A 15467-nucleotide genomic window follows, 5' to 3' on the forward strand; every position below is an offset into this window, starting at 1 on the left:
AGAGTTCTCAGGTAGCCATCACATGGAAATCATTAGGAACATATTGTTAGCTAAAGCATGTTGGTGTGTGAAATAAACAACTTGGCACCAGTTTCTGATTAAAATCCAGAGAACACTTCCGCTCTCAATCTTTCTCATTTTTAGCTGGTTACCTGTAGAGAAGAAACTCCAGCCTCCCAATCCCTCAAAAAGTTATTTTACTTTATCCCAATTTTGCAATCTATACTGGGTCACCCCTCTCTCATCCCTGAGAAAAGGCAACTGGTTCTCTTTCTCAACACGTTTTTTAGGATTGAATCCGACATAAAGATCTCAAAACTTGATGTAATACCGAAGAGTGGTTTACAGAAGACAGCTCCCAGATTATGTGATTTACAATTCTTTTAATTTAATCTGAATGAAAATACTGCGAGCCAAGTTAGTTTGGAGAAGTCTTTTTCTGGAAGGTCATTTGATCTCATATTTACTGTATGGAAGGTTTAGGTTGAGGTTTGGCTCCTATGTTCGTCTGTCCAAACACATTTTGAATCTGATTGTTCAAAGCAAGCCTCTGTTTTGGGGTATGCAGTTCTGTACCTGCGATGAACTGTGCTTGCAGATTTCCACCTGAAAAAAGGAAAAAAAGCACTGGGAGGGGGAATTATGGGTAAAATTATGCACACAAAAATGTAGGCTGGTTTGAAAATCAGACCCTTCTTTTTAAGGGTCGAAGAGAAGGCATTCTCAATTGAAGTCAGCTGAGTTAATGGTAACGGCAGAGTAAGGCTGTTGTAATGGATAGGAGAATCGGAACCATTATGTTCTGAATGTGATGAGGTGGTATTTTCAGGTGCATTATGTATTTTGGGTGTCTTATTCTAGCATCCTGAATGCTTCAGAGTAAGATGAACCTGACTTTGGCACAAGGCATTCTGGGAAAGAGAACCTTGCGGCTATATAAGCCACTGTCTCTCGCACGTTGGAGAGAGAAGTGGCCGCTGACTGGGCTCCTCTGGATCGGTTTGTGAGAACCAGGGATGTAGCTGAGGGAATATTACAGAGTGTGGAATTGCTGAGCGATTGAAGGAGAAAACCAAACAGGGAGTTTTTATTTTACACAGTTTCCCTCTCTCTAAGGGTACGTCTACACTAGCCCCCTAGATTGATCTAGGGAGGCTAATGAGCGAGACCAAAATTGCAAATCAAGCCTGGGATTTAAATATCCCACATTTGATTTGCATGTTCCCGGCCGGTCGCCATTTTAGAAATTGACTAGCCCAAAGTAGCTGCCCGTGTCTACACGCGGCAGTGAAACAGGATTCCGATTTAAAGCCCCTAAATCGAATTAGCTGGTAAACCTCATTGCAGGAGGAATACCAGCTAATTTGAGTTAGGGCTTTAAATCAGAGTCCTGTTTCACTGCCGCGTGTAGTTGCAGGCAGTAACTTCAGGCTAGTCAATTTCTAAAAATGGCAACCAGCTGGGAACATGCAAATCAAGCGTGGGTTATTTAAATCCCGGGCTTGATTTGCAATTTCGGTCGCCCTCATGAGCCTCCCTAGATCGATCTAGGGGGCTAGTGTAGACGTACCCTAAGAAGGATCCAAGCTCCATGCCCCAGCCACCCCATCCTCCTCACACACAGATAAATCTTGCAGTTTGCCTTAACAGATCAGGGCTATTTTGGTGTTTGGGGGAACTCTGTTAGGAGAGTTTTCTTCTGGGTGAAGAAAATGGCCTGGGCTTTCTTTTGGGGCCCAGAGTCAGGACTTCTAGCAAGAGGAGGAGGAAAATTTCCTTCCCTTCACCTATTTCCTACAGCTGTTGGGTGAGAACAAGTTATGACCTGGTTGAGGGCTTGGAACGAGGTAACCGAGGATCCAATTGCATGGTATTTAGCATGCATCCTCCTGTTGTGCATGTTTGATCTCTATACACTAACCACTAGGGTGAGTGGGCCATAGGTGACTCATGGTAGCACTTGGGAGATGTCACCCCATATCCCCACAAAAATTGTATTTGTTAAATAGGGTGCTTCTACATGCCCTCTCTCTGCCCCTGTGGGTGGCCCTCCCTGCAGCCTCTCCCCCAGAAGGCACCAGTTGCCCATGAGTTGGGCCTCAGAAGAATCACTTGAGAGAAGAAACCTGATGAGGATGCTCAATTCTGGCTGTTTTGTTCTGGATCTCCATTGACCTGGACTGGTTGGGACTAAGGCTATGTCTAGACTGCAGGCTTCTTTCGAAAGAGCCTCTTTCGAAAGATCGCGTCTAGACTGCAGGCGGATCTTTCGAAAGAAAAATCCGCTTTTTCGAAAGAGAGCACCCAGCGAGTCTGGATGCTCTCTTTCGAAGACGGCCTCTTTACATTGAAGAACGCCTTCTTTCGAAAGAGGAACTTTCAAAAGAAGGCGTTCTTCCTCGTGAAATGAGGTTTACCGCCATCGAAAGAAAAGCCGCGTTCTTTCGAAATAATTTCGAAAGAACGCGGCTTGAGTCTGGACGCAGGGGAAGTTTTTTCAGGAAAAGGCTACTTTTCCCGGAAAAACCCCGGAGTCTGGACACGGCCTAAATGACATACACCAGAAAAGGAAACTGAGGCAGTAGCCAGGGAACCAGGTAAGAGATCCATACCAAACCTGATTCAAATCCCATTGAAGCCAAAGTCACTTACTTTGGATTGTGTCACAATCACAAGCAGGAGACCATACCAAATTGATCAGGTGGCTATTTTGTTATGAAGATTCCAGATAACGTAGAAATCTGCATGACTAACTTAGCGCCTGCTCTTTGTTTTCTGTCTCCAAGTGTCAAGCTCCAGAAATATTACTGAACAGGAAATGTTAAAACTCCATAACAGTGACCCTGTAACACATAAATCAAAAACAAATGCAAGTATTTTTTCCGTTGATTTCAGTAAAGGGGTCTAGATCCAGATAATGCATTTTTGGTGTATTCTTGGTTATAAATCACAGCCCTGGCTAATATACTTTATCAGTGCAGGGGGGCTGAGGGAGAAGGAACTGCAGTTTTCAAGTACAACAGACACCTGCAGTTGTTTGCACAAATGGCTCATGCCCCTGTGTCTCCTAAAGAGCTTAGCACAGTAGGCGCGAAGTGTGGTTGAACTAGCCAGAATGATGGCCTATTGCTGTGTGTAATTTCAACATCTAAGCCATGTGTGCACTATAGACTTACTGGAAATTAATGAGTAGTCCTGGAGCACCTTAGAGACTAACAAAGGTATCGGATCATGAGCTTTCATGGGTCAAACACACTTCATCCGATTAGTTGGAGTGGAAATACAGATCCAAGATATGTATAACAGCCAGCACAGTTATCTGTCAATTGTAGGACCCGTATTAACGAAGCTAATTAAGTAGGCTGGATGTGTCGCATTCATAGCTATTGATGTGAAATGTGAATGTTAAAGGCAGGAGAAATTGCCTTTGTAGTGCATTAACCAGTTAATATCTTTATTCCAGCCCAGGAAAACAGTGTTGAACATGCAAATGAACTCCATTTTTGGCAGTCTCTCTCTGTAATTGAGTGGTGAAATTCCTTTGTAGAAGAATGGCTACTTTTAAATCCATTATAGAATGGCCAGGGAGGTTAAAATGTTCCCCCATGGATTAGTGTGTGATACCATTTCTGATGTCTGATTTGTGTCCATTTGTCCTTTGTTGTAGAGCCGTGGTCACCAACAGGTTGATCGCTATCGATTGGTCGATTGCAAGGCCTCGACCAGTCGATCGCGAAGCGTCTGTCCCCCCCCTATTGTCCCCCCACCCCCGAGAAGCCCCACTGCCTACCTCCAGCAAAAATGGAGGTAGCGCTGGCTTCCTGTGGGTGGACCGAAGTCCCGCAGCTTAACGGCACTTCCGGGGATTCCGGCTGTGCATTGGCTGCTTTGCTGGGCATGCTGGCCCCGGAGGAGGAGCTTGGCGACTTCCTTGCACTGGTGCTGGAAAGGTGAGTCGGCCTGGGGCAGGCACGTGCGGAGTTTCCCTGTGCTGCGGGGGGGTTGGCCCTGGGGCAGGCACTCGCGGGATTTTCCTGCACCGTGGGAGGGGTTGGGGTTGGGGTTGGGCCCAGAGGAGGCATGCGCTGGCTTCCCTCTGGGGGGGGGCTGGAATCCTGGGAGGAGGCAGATGCAGGGGTCTCTGCCTCCACTGGCACCCCGCCCCTGTCCCCACTCCCCAGACTCCACTCCCCGCTCCCCAGACCTTACTCCCCAGCCACAGAATTCTGTCCCCACTCCCGTCCCCACTCCCTGAACTCTGTCCCCACTGGCACCCTGTCCCCTGCTGCAGAACCCTGTCCTCTGCCCTCCCAGCACCCTGTTCCCTCTCCCCTGCTCCCAGCCGCAGAACTCTGTCCCTACAAAATGTATAATTATAAATGCTTCATTTTCGATTTAAATAGCAAGAATAAAAAACAGACCATTTATTTCATAACTATAAACTTGTGATTTTAATTTTATGTATCGCATAATTTTAAAATAAACTATTTATCAGAGTGTGTAAGTAAGGGCTGGGGAAAGCAAGTGATGGACAGGAGGAGAATAGAGAGGGTGGGGCTTCAAGGAAGGGGCGGGGCTTCAAGGAAGGTGTGGGGCGGTAGATCTTTGCCTGTTCTGAGATTTAAAAAGTGATCTTGGGTGTAAGAAGGTTGGAGATCACTGTTGTAGAGACTGTCCAGTTTGGCCAATATACATGGCAGAGGGGCAGTAGTGGTACTCAGAAAGAGGGATAGCTCAATGGTTTGAGCATTGGTCTGCTAAACCCAGCAGTGTGAGCTCAAGCCTTGAGGAGGCCACTTAGGGATCTGGGGCAAATCTGTTAGGGATGGTACTTGGACCTGCCGTGAGGGCAGGGCACTGGACTTGATGACCTCACAAGGTCCCTGCCAGCTCTATGAGACAGGATAGGTATGTCTCCATATATTGATTATATATATCACATTAGAGCAGAGGTGGACAATCATTTTTAATGGGGGGGGGGACCACACCAAGATTTTGGCAAGTGGTCAAGGGCCACACTCCTATGGAGGTGGCACAGAGTCTGGGATGGAGGTTGGGTGCAGAGGGCATGTTGGGGTAGGGGACTAAGGTGCAGGAGGAGGTGTGGAGTCTGAGAGGGGAGAGGATTCTGGCCAGGGGGAGGAGCTGGACGAGGAGGTGCAGGTTCTAGGAAGGCATTGTGATCTGGGAGAAGGGGATTGGGTAGTGACTGGGGGCAGCGGAATGGAGTGCGGGGTTAGGGAGAGGGTATGGGGTCCAGGAGAGGATTCTGGCCTGGAGGAGGAGTGTAGGGTGGGGTGCAGGGTCTGGGAGGGAGTTGTGACCTGGGAGACAGGGAAAGGGGTGCAGAGTGTTTGGATGGTGGCCTAGGGCAGGTAGTTGGAGGGAAGAGAGTGTGTGGGGTACTAGAGGCAGGCTCTGGCTGGGAGGCACTTACTTAGGTGGCTCCCAGCCAGCAGCCCTGCAGGAGACTGAGGCAGGGTGTCTCCTGCAATCCCAGGTTTATGGGCTGGCCACTCCATCTGGCTCTGCTGTGGGCATGGGGGAGGGGGAAGAGGGAGAGAGGGTTCACAAGCTGTCCCTGTCCCCGTCCCTGGTAAAATTTCTCAGCTTCTATTGGCCAGAAACTAGCCAATGAGATCTGAGAGATTTTGCTGAGGCTGGGGGTGGGACAAGTGCGCAAAGCCTTCCTCCTCAGCATCCAGAGCAGAGTGTGAGCTGCTCTCTGCCTAAGGGTTCTGGGGAGGCAGCCATGGGCCAGATCTGCTGACTTGGGGGGTCAGATCCAGCCCACTGGGTGCCTCTTGCCCACCCTGCATTAGAGGATGTGCAGTTGTATGAGCTCCTGTTGTTAGGTCCTGTGATAGTGTCGCTTGTATAGAGGTGTAGATAGAGGTGGCAATGGAGTTTGTTGCAGAGTTAAGTTCCTGGGTGAGACTTCCTACTAGACAATGTGTTTTCTAACACTTTAATTAGCAGGATGTTAAACAAGATGCCCCCACAAGAGTAAACAGAGACAGGCTCGTGGTTAAAATGTGTGAGTTTTAACTCCAGCCAGAGCCTTGTGAGAGGTGGGGCACCTTCCTGCCAGGCGGCCCTTGCTCAGTGTTGCTTTGTTGGAATGCAGGGGGCTATCACTAGGACGGGTGTTGACACAGGGCAGTGTGGAGGACACAACTGTGTCAACTTCCAGGTCATGGAGGATTCCAGGCAAGCCTCATGTGAGGTGCCTCCAGAATGGGAGGAGTCCAGTGAGTGAGAGTGAATCTCTAGATAGGCCCAGACCACAAAAATATGGGCTCTGGATCCAGATTTTAAACACTCTGAAGTTCCAAGCTATTAGGATCTAGGGGTTTGGTCCAGCCCCTTTAAGGCAGGGAAATCAGGGTTTAGAGCTTAGTTTTGAGCCCTGAAGGGATATGGCAAGTGAGCTGTGCTGAGGGGAGGAGGGAGGCAAAGGGAACAGTACAACACTACTGTGCTTCTGAGAATGTAGGCCTGGCCGCGGCCTTCTAGCCAGAGCACAGAGTGTTCTGTGTGCGTTCTGACCTTGACAGCTTCTGCCTCTGGCCACTCCTCTCTGTGAGCAGCTCCAGGGGACTGAAGGCAGTGCGAACTCCCTCCATCACTCAAGAACACTTCAGTGAGGTGGGATATTCCACAGAGGCTGGCTAAGCCGGCTTTGCGACCCCTTCATAACAGCTGAGCTGGCCCAAGAAGGCTAGAGCAGATCTGAGAGGATGAAGCAGGAAGACCCTGCTGGACTAGAGTGAATCCTTCAGGCTCTTACAGTGAATCTCATTCAAATCCCTCAGTCTACCTTAATGGAACAGGCTTCTAGCCATCCAGAACACCGTCAGTCACGTTCAACTTGCCAAGTTCCTAAAACCCCTCCCCAAGCTGTTTTTGCTCGTCATATTTTAAATTCCAGCCTCCTTCGGTGGCTATTAATGTGCTGCGTATAGATGTCCTCATTATAGAGTGCTTTCGCTGGGCCAGAGTCAACATTCTTAACCTTTTCTTCTCAAGCCTCTCACAAATGTGTATATTGTCTTAGGTTGTATCATTAGAGGGATGTATTTGGCTTTGCGTCCCGGGAAGGTGCCCAGAAGTAATAACACACACTGAATCATACCAAGGAATGAACATGCTGATATGCCCAAGAATTCCAAGGTTGTTAAATTAAACTACAAAACCTTGGTTGCCCATCCATCTGTTTTTAATCTCAATGTTGCTGCACATTCTTCTTTGGACCTTGATGTTGGCAACTGAGATTTAAGTTGCTAAATTACTCTTGTCAGTTTCCAGGAAGCACCCCAAAGTCTGCGGGCCAAATTCTGCTTTCGGTTACATCTGTGCGAATGCAGAGAGGCTCCACTGTCATCCGTGGCGCGACTCCAGATGTATGCTGATGTAACTGTAAATTCCATGCTTTCTTCCATTGCCTATTGATCTGCAGTCTGGAATCTAACTAGGCTACTTACCCCGTGTGTCTGGAATTCTGTAAATGTGTACCGGGCGTGCCCTCTGCAAATCTCAGAGGGCCATGCAGAGGATGGGCGAAAGTGTGCAGGAACACAGCTGGAGTGGAGGAACAGCGTGCAGTAGATCGCAAGCATTTTCTCTCAGACACGGAGGCATTTATTTCCTGATGTGCATATTGTCTGCTGTCGTGATGCAACATTTTGCCAACAGAATTATTAACAGAAGGCTGTGTGGCCTGCCCAGGATACCATTAAGCGCATTTCTTAGGAACAAACTGTAACTGGGACAGGCTAAACCTGCTTCTGGCTGGCAAAACTGAAGTTTTGAAGCAGCCATGAGACACCTGTTGGCTTCAGGCACTAGCATCTCTCTAACGTGCGTGGCCTGCAGTGCATTAAGTGCCAAATACATAGCACAATTGAGATTGCTTTTCACTGTTGGAGGCTTTGAGGACATTTTGTTGCAACAAAAGGAGGCGAGTGGTAGGTCTTTCTTTGTTTTTCCCCTTTCACCAAATTTGGCAGCTTCTGTAAAGGCCACAGAAGGCTCATGAACACAGCAGAAGTGATGACTAAGCTGTGAAAAGTCTGGACAGTCAGTCTCAGGGTGCTCAGTGTTGTAGAGGTTGCACCTCTCTAGGCCAGCACCCTTGGGACCTGACAGGCTTTAAACCAGAGAATTTTTGGTCCATGGGAGGTCAGTATTGTCTAGCAGCATTACCAAGACTCCTACTGCTTACTGGGCTGTGAAAGGACTTTTAGGGGTAAATTAGAGCTAAATAACAACACAGAACACTGAGGCTATGTCTACACTGCCCCAATTTTGTGCAAAAAATATGCAAATGAGGCGAAGCATAGAATATCGCCGCGGCTCATTCACATAATTAATGAGGCTCCGTTTTTGCGCAAGAGGCTTTTGCTCAAAAACCCCCTCTTGTGCAAGAGCCATTTTCCCACATTTTTTTCAGGAAGAACGGCTCTTGCACATGAAGAGGTTTTTGCGCAAAAGCCTCTTGCACAAAAATGGAGCCTCATTAATTATGCAAATGAGGCGCAGTGATATTCCATGCTTTGCCTCATTTGCATATTTTTTGGGCAAAACGGGGGCTGTGGAACATTGGTGGATTCATGATGGTGCAGATCAACTGTCTGGCAGCCTTGAGGTTCTACTCAGTAGAATGTTAGAAACTGGATTAATCCCTAAAGCTACTTTGTCCCTGACTGCAGAGCTTCTGCCTGGAACACTTCTCATGCCTCTCCTGCCTAGCCTTTTGCGACAGATTTAAAGAAAGAGTGCGTACATCCTCCCGTTAATCTAATTGTACATCTAGAGGGGCTGTCGATGTGGTATTGATGGTCTTCCTCTGGAGAGTTGGCTTTTGGTAGCTTCCAGGCACCCTTGTGAACAGTAAAAAAGTCTCTCCCACCATGAGAATTAGAATCCTGGCTATTAATATGCTGCCCTCCTCCCCATGCTTCTCCAAGAAAGGCGTTTAGAAAACGTCCTCTTATGCTCACTTGCAAAATCTGGCAGGCAGCTTGAAAACTAGCTCTTCAGTAAGGGCAGCGAGTGCCTGGAATGAATTGGCCAGAAAAATAAAAGCTGGCAAACGGACACTGCTTAACAATTTCGAAATTAATTTTCCATGTCAAGTCTCCTCTTCTTTTTCCCTGTGCCGTTCACACAGGAATGCAAAAGGAAATGGTTGACGAAATCCAAATATCTAGTTGTTGGGGGAGGAACGTTTTGTGGCTAAGCAACAGGAGAGGAGCTGGAAGATGTGGGTTCTGTTCCTAATCCTGCCCCAGACTTATGTGACCCTGGCAAGCTGACATTTTCCAAAGTAGGTTGGACATTGTGTCATTTGAGACACTGGGGGCATGAATTTCCAGCAGTACTGAGCATCCAGATGTCCAGTTGAAGTCAAAATGAGATGATACGCTGGAAAAGCTGGCCCTTCGATTTCTGTGCCTGTTGCCCCATGTATAAAATGGAAATAATATCTGCCTGGTCAGGACTGGGGTGAGGCTTGCATGGGCCTGGTCTGTACTACAGGGGAAGGTCGAATTGAGATATGCAACTCCAGCTACATTAATTACATTGCTGGAGCTGATGTTGAAAACAAACCAGCAGGTTTAAAACGAATAAAAGGGTGTTCTTCTTCACACAGGGCACAGTCAACCTGTGGAACTCCTTGCCTGAGGAGGTTGTGAAGGCTAGGACTATAACAGGGTTTTAAAAAGAGCTAGATAAATTCCTGGAGATTAAGTCCATTCATGGCTATTAGCCAGGACAGGTAGGAATAGTGTCCCTAGCCTCTGTTTGTCAGAGGGTGGAGATGGATGGCAGGAGAGAGATCGCTTGATCATTACCTGTTCGGTTCACTCCATCTGGGTCACCTGGCATTGGCCACTGTCGGTAGACAGGATACTGGGCTGGATGGACCTTTGGTCTGACCCAGTATGGCTGTTCTTATGTATCTTAAATTGAGTTTCTGCACTGTCCACACAGTGGGTGGCTGATGGAAGCAAATGCTCTCACTGGCTTTCCTTACTCCTTGTGAGGAGCAGATGTTCTGGCGTCGATGGCAGCATCCTCTGAGTTTGATTTAGTGGGTCTTCACTTGGCCGGCTATATTGAACCTGGAAGATCAACTGTGGCAGCGTCAATCTTCCACATCGTATAGCCATGGCCTTGATTATTTGTAAAGTGCTTCGAGCTCCTCTGATGGAAGAATCCATGGACATAAAGTGCCCTCATTTGGACTTTGGATATTACTTTTTGCTGACTAATGTATCCCCAGAGATGGGAGGCGGGCAGGAGAGTCTCTCCTGCAGAATCAGTACCTCAGTTCCTGGGTAAAAAGCTACCACCTTCCCAAAGGAGTAGAGGGAAAAGCTAGTCTGCATAGCCCTGCCATTATGTCAACCACTCTTCATCACAGCTGCTTCACGGAGCTGGGATTTGCCGCCTGCTGTTTGTATTTATTTTCTCTGCTGTTAATCCCTCCAAGAAATGGAAGTGCGTGGCGTCCACAATGATAACGTGAACCGTCTCTTCTCTTTACAGAAAAACAATAAAGCTACTGTACTGTGTACGGGCGGCGAAGGGGGGGAGAGATTGTTTATGTCCTGCCCTTTCCTAAACCAAGAGCCCAGACTTTGAAGTATAAAAATAGTGGCTTGTATTATATACATAGTGGAGGATGTTTACCATTGGAGATAGAGGCCTAAACAATGAATTTGCAAACTGCTCCAGATAATCTGGCTTTATCCTAAATACCAACTCATGAACAAAAATACCGATTACAATAAATGCAGCTTTGTTATTTGTTTTTTTTTTCAGTTGGAAAATCTGTATATTCACAGCAATGTTGCTCAGGGTTGGAAAGCATTTACTATGCCAAATATAAACATGTTAAAATGATCCCTTGACATCTCCTGTGTCTTTGTATATTTATTTACCAGGAAGAATCTGCTTATAGAAGTTAGATTTTTTTAAATATCAGATTTAATTAATTAGATTTTTTTTAAATCAATCCTGCTTTCTTACCAACACCGCTCTCCATGAACAGTGATAAAAAAGATGGTAACTGTTTTTGTGTGGGCTGTGGTTAATCTCTAGACAGGGTTGTTTAGCAACCTAAGGTGATGCTAAGGGCCAGGTTTTCCAGGCAGCCTTCGAACTGCAACCACAATGTTTGCAATCCCAGCTGTTTGTGAGTGCAGGAAAGCCCACAAACTTGCAGGCTTTGCTGCATGCAAATGATTGTGTAAGCTACATTGGTAAATGTAGAAACTGTTAATCCAACAAATTAAAGGAGCAATGTTTCTCCAGGAAACTACAGGATGGAGGAGAGATCATGGGAGAGAGATCTCAGAATCTCTTTTCTCCTTCAAGTCTTTTTCTGTAGCTGCACATGTTTGAGGGTCATCATCATGCTGGTTGAATCTTTCTAGTCTAGCACCCTTGGGACCTGACCTGTGTTGAACCAGAGAATTTGCCGAACCACGGGAGTTGAATATTGTCTAGAAGAATTACCAACACTTCCGCTGCTTACTGGGCTGTTAGAAGACATTTAGGGGTAAATTAGAGCTAAATAACAACACTGAACATTGAGTTCCAGGGCTGGTGGCTGTAAACAAACTTTATGGGACTGCAGGAAACTTGGTCTCACCCATGGTAAGTGGATATCCAGCTAATTAAACTCATGCCAGACCAGAGAGTTTTAACCTGTATTGGAACCTTTCACAAATATGAATGATCTGAGCCTCACGTGATATGTTCTTTCCACTTTAGAGGGAGAACACTGAGGCAGAGAAGTGCTTTGCCTGAGGTCATACAGGGCATCAGTGCAGAACTGGGACTAGAATTCAGAACACCTGACTCTAAGCACAGGGATAGCATCAGACTCTTTCACCTTTAGGTCATCTTGAGACCGTTTGTGAAGTTAGCTTGAAGTTTTCAAACCAAAGATGTTTCTCTCCAAACATCTGAAATGATATTTTTTGTGTGAAAAATGGCTGAATTTTTGGCGTGTTGCAAAGTCTAGTCATGCCTTTTGTTGACTGAATTTCTCTTGAAAATAGTTAAAGAAAATGTTATGAGACATAGTCAGTGAAAATAGAAAAAAATCAGAGGGCTGAAAAATGGGTCTGCTTTAAACCCTTCGAAACAGCCAACACTGAACGTTGTGTGGAAGTAGATCTTTCTGTAGCCAGCTGCAATGGTTTGTAACAGTGGAGCCTTGCTTGTGTGTATTGCTGCAAGCAACTTACCTGTGCAGTCCGCCTGGCTGGGACTCGATAACTTGCTTTTCCTAGATGGTTGTAGGACACTTAACCATCAGTTCCTTTGTCTACCTGTTGGGATAGCAAAACATAACTGTGGAGGTATTTAGTGTCTCACCAGACAAGTGAGTTCTGCCCCCTACTTCTACTCTCTCCAGCATCCAAGGACAGAGGCGGCTCCCTCCCAGAAAGAATTCACACATGGAATGCTCAAGAGCAGCTGATTGATATGTCGTTGTATTTACTTAGCATTGTCATCTTGGTGTTCCAACAGCCGTGGTTTTGTTGTTCAATATTAGACTTGCTCATTAACCAAGAAGCCAAGGGGAAGAAAGGCCACCTGTAGCTATGATCCACTGGGGCCAAGTGTCAAAAGCTTGTCAAAATGGCAAACATCCCTATGGATAGGGATGAATTTAATGCCATCCAGAACTTTTCTCATTGCCACGATGCTAGAAAAGCATCCAGCATGAGTGACACAAGGTGAGAGAGGCAACATGCCAGTTCCTCATCTTCCTCCCCCACTGTTCTCTGCCTCCTCTAGAGCGGGAATCCGCCATTAGAATGTTTCTTAATCCATTTGTCATACGGTTCCAGGGAGGGGTCCACATATCCATGGGTCATGATCATTGTCCCTACAGTCCGCCTCCGGTTGGTAATGGCACTGTTCTGCTGTTTGTATCCCATGTCTCACTACGCTTGAAGGGATTGGATGCATGCAAACAGTCCCTCCCACATACGACACTCATTGCACCTCCTAAGTAATGCTGTTTTCTCTAGCCTGGATGCCGTTGCAGTCCCATGACCTCAAGAGAAGCTGCCAGATGGGGAATAGTTGGCATGGGGCAAAGATTGCTATTGTGTCAAGGTTTTGGCATGCCACCCTGCATGATGGGAAATAGGCTCTGATCCCAGGCAACAGGATGCAGTTGGTTTCTTGCTGCCTTGTACCTGCCAAATCCCTGGTAGGATAAGTAATTCTGGCTGATGTCATTCTTTTTTAGGTCCGTATTTATTTTTACAGGCATCTGCATGGTTGGACAGCTAGATCTAGACTCATCCTCTATAACACCCTACAAATGCCTTGTACATTTCAGGCTCTGGGAATAAAACCCACCCCGACTCTCTTCCCTTGTAAAATGGCTGTGGTCTAATTGAAGAGCTCATAACTTGCTCTTTTTTATGACCAGCTGATATTTTTCTATTTCTGCAGCAAGGCAGGGTTGTTGTTTTTTTTCCCAACAACAGGGTTGAACATTCAGCTGAAAGGAACCAAACAAAGTAGGTGAATGCTAGTGCTTTTAACTCAGATCTGCACAGACAAGTGGTTTCATTAAAAAATAAGGGGAAGGGAACAGAGTCCCAGGGAGACCCGTTGTGGGTCCAGAAGAGGGTTCTACAGCATGGGTATGTCTAGACTGCATCCCTCTGTCAGCAGAGGGATGCAGATTAGGCAGGTCGACATTGCAAATGAGGCAGGGATTTAAATATCCCGTGCCTAATTTGCATGAAAATGGCCACCGCGTTTTGCTGACTCAGCACTTTGTCAGCAGAAAGCGGCAGTCTACAGGGGGATCTGTTGAGAAAGAAAGGCTTTTTCGACAGATCCCTTATGCTTCCTGCAATGAGGTTTACAGGATCTGTCGAAAAAGGCTTTCTCTCTCGACAGATCCCCCTCTAGACTGCCACTTTCTGCCGACAAAGTGCTGAGTCCACTAACGCAGTGGCCATTTTTATGCAAATTAGGCACGGGATATTTAAATCCCTGCCTCATTTTCAATGACGACCTGCTTAATCTGCATCCCTCTGCCAACAGGGATACCCTATGAGACCAAACAGGCCATATATCACTTACACTCTGACAACTATTACAGCCAACATCTTTGTTATTTCTTTGGTGGCAACATCCAAGGCTCCGTGTCCCTCCCAAACACGAAAATCAATTTAAGTAGCTGCTTTCCCCTTTCTCTACAGCCACTTCCACAATAAAATATAGTTTTCTACACTCCAAAAATCAGAGCCAACCCTACTTTCCTCACGCACAGATGAGCCTTGCCACAAGCTAGAAAAGGCAACAAATTAGGGCCATTGTTCTCTCTAATGTTTTCCATCCTGTGTGTGGAATACAGTTTGTGATGTGCACCCACGAGGAGTAACGGTAGTTCGGAATAGGAACCTAGTCCGAACTACCTAGTTCGAGCCCCGTGTAGCCGCGCTGCACGGGGTTCGAAGCAGCGGGAATTTAAAAATGGCGGCTCCCCGCTTATGCTAATGAAGCCTGGGAAATTCAAATCCCGGGCTTCATTAGCAAGTGCGGTATGCATACATTACCCTGCTAGTTCGAACTAGCGGGGTAGTGTAGACATACCCTTCCAGAGCAAAGGGTCCTTTATGGAGAGTATTCGATTGCCATGCCCGCCACACCCCCTCCCCGCCACTCCATTTGGGGATCGAGCTCATGTACTTCTTCTGATCACAACTGCATCCATGTGGCAGGAAGAGACAGGTGATCTGTCAAGTTGAAGGCCCTGTGCTGTTAGGATCATAATGGTCCCTTTTGGCCTTAAAAATGGATGCTTCTGTAAAACGAAGGCCCTGATCCAGCAAGCTGATCCTTGCAGGGAGACCTCTGTGCTCACACAGATCAGTTTACAGGATTAGCCCTAGGGTCCCGAGTATCTAGTCATTACTTGGGCAAACCTTTCATCACCTTCAGTGGGACTTCTGCCCAGAGCCAACAAGTTTGGTCTTCACAGCATGTACAACAGCACTGAAAAGGGTGTAGGGTGGCAGCCAGTACACAGCATGCTAAAGAAGGGCGGATTTTGGCCACGGCCAGCTTCTTAAAGGTGCCCTACGTTCTTTCGTGTTTGCACAGGCCCTGATCCAAATCCCATTGGAGTCGAGGGGAAAACTCTCGCTGGCTTCCATGGGTTTGGGTGAGGCCAGAAAGCAGAGTAGTGTCCTTAGGTAAAAAATGTTTCTCTTTCTCTCTTCTGCGCTGGTGCTGTATTCTAGTTGGCTGTTATACAATGCCCTAGAGGTGGCTGCATTTCAAGCACGTTGTATACTTTGGGAAGCTCCTTGGAATATTTGTGATGGAAGGGCACTAATTTTCTGCACAGATATCAGATATTGTTTATGCTAAGAGGGTAACTTCCTGTTTGATCTATTTTTTTGTTGTTGCTATAC

At 46.8% G+C, this 15467-nt stretch overlaps 2 long non-coding RNA genes across 4 annotated transcripts in view; one reads left to right on the forward strand and one right to left on the reverse strand.

The window, feature by feature from the left end:
* LOC112546137 (uncharacterized) overlaps positions 1-15467 on the reverse strand; it is a 271614-nt gene that overhangs the window by 118328 nt on the left and 137819 nt on the right. The gene's annotated exons all lie outside the window — the stretch shown is intronic.
* Positions 15206-15467, forward strand: part of LOC102461078 (uncharacterized) — a 38057-nt gene continuing 37795 nt past the window's right edge. Inside the window, exon 1 of one of the 3 annotated variants that reach the window (XR_012896890.2) lies at positions 15206-15427. This is a non-coding gene — a long non-coding RNA (uncharacterized LOC102461078). The remainder of the gene's footprint in view (positions 15428-15467) is intronic. The other 2 variants (XR_016347530.1, XR_012896889.2) reach the window with 2 other exon arrangements.

The sequence above is a fragment of the Pelodiscus sinensis genome, chromosome 20 (genome assembly GCF_052426305.1).
Source record: "Pelodiscus sinensis isolate ZL-2025 chromosome 20, ASM5242630v1, whole genome shotgun sequence".
Lineage (NCBI taxonomy): Eukaryota > Metazoa > Chordata > Testudines > Trionychidae > Pelodiscus > Pelodiscus sinensis.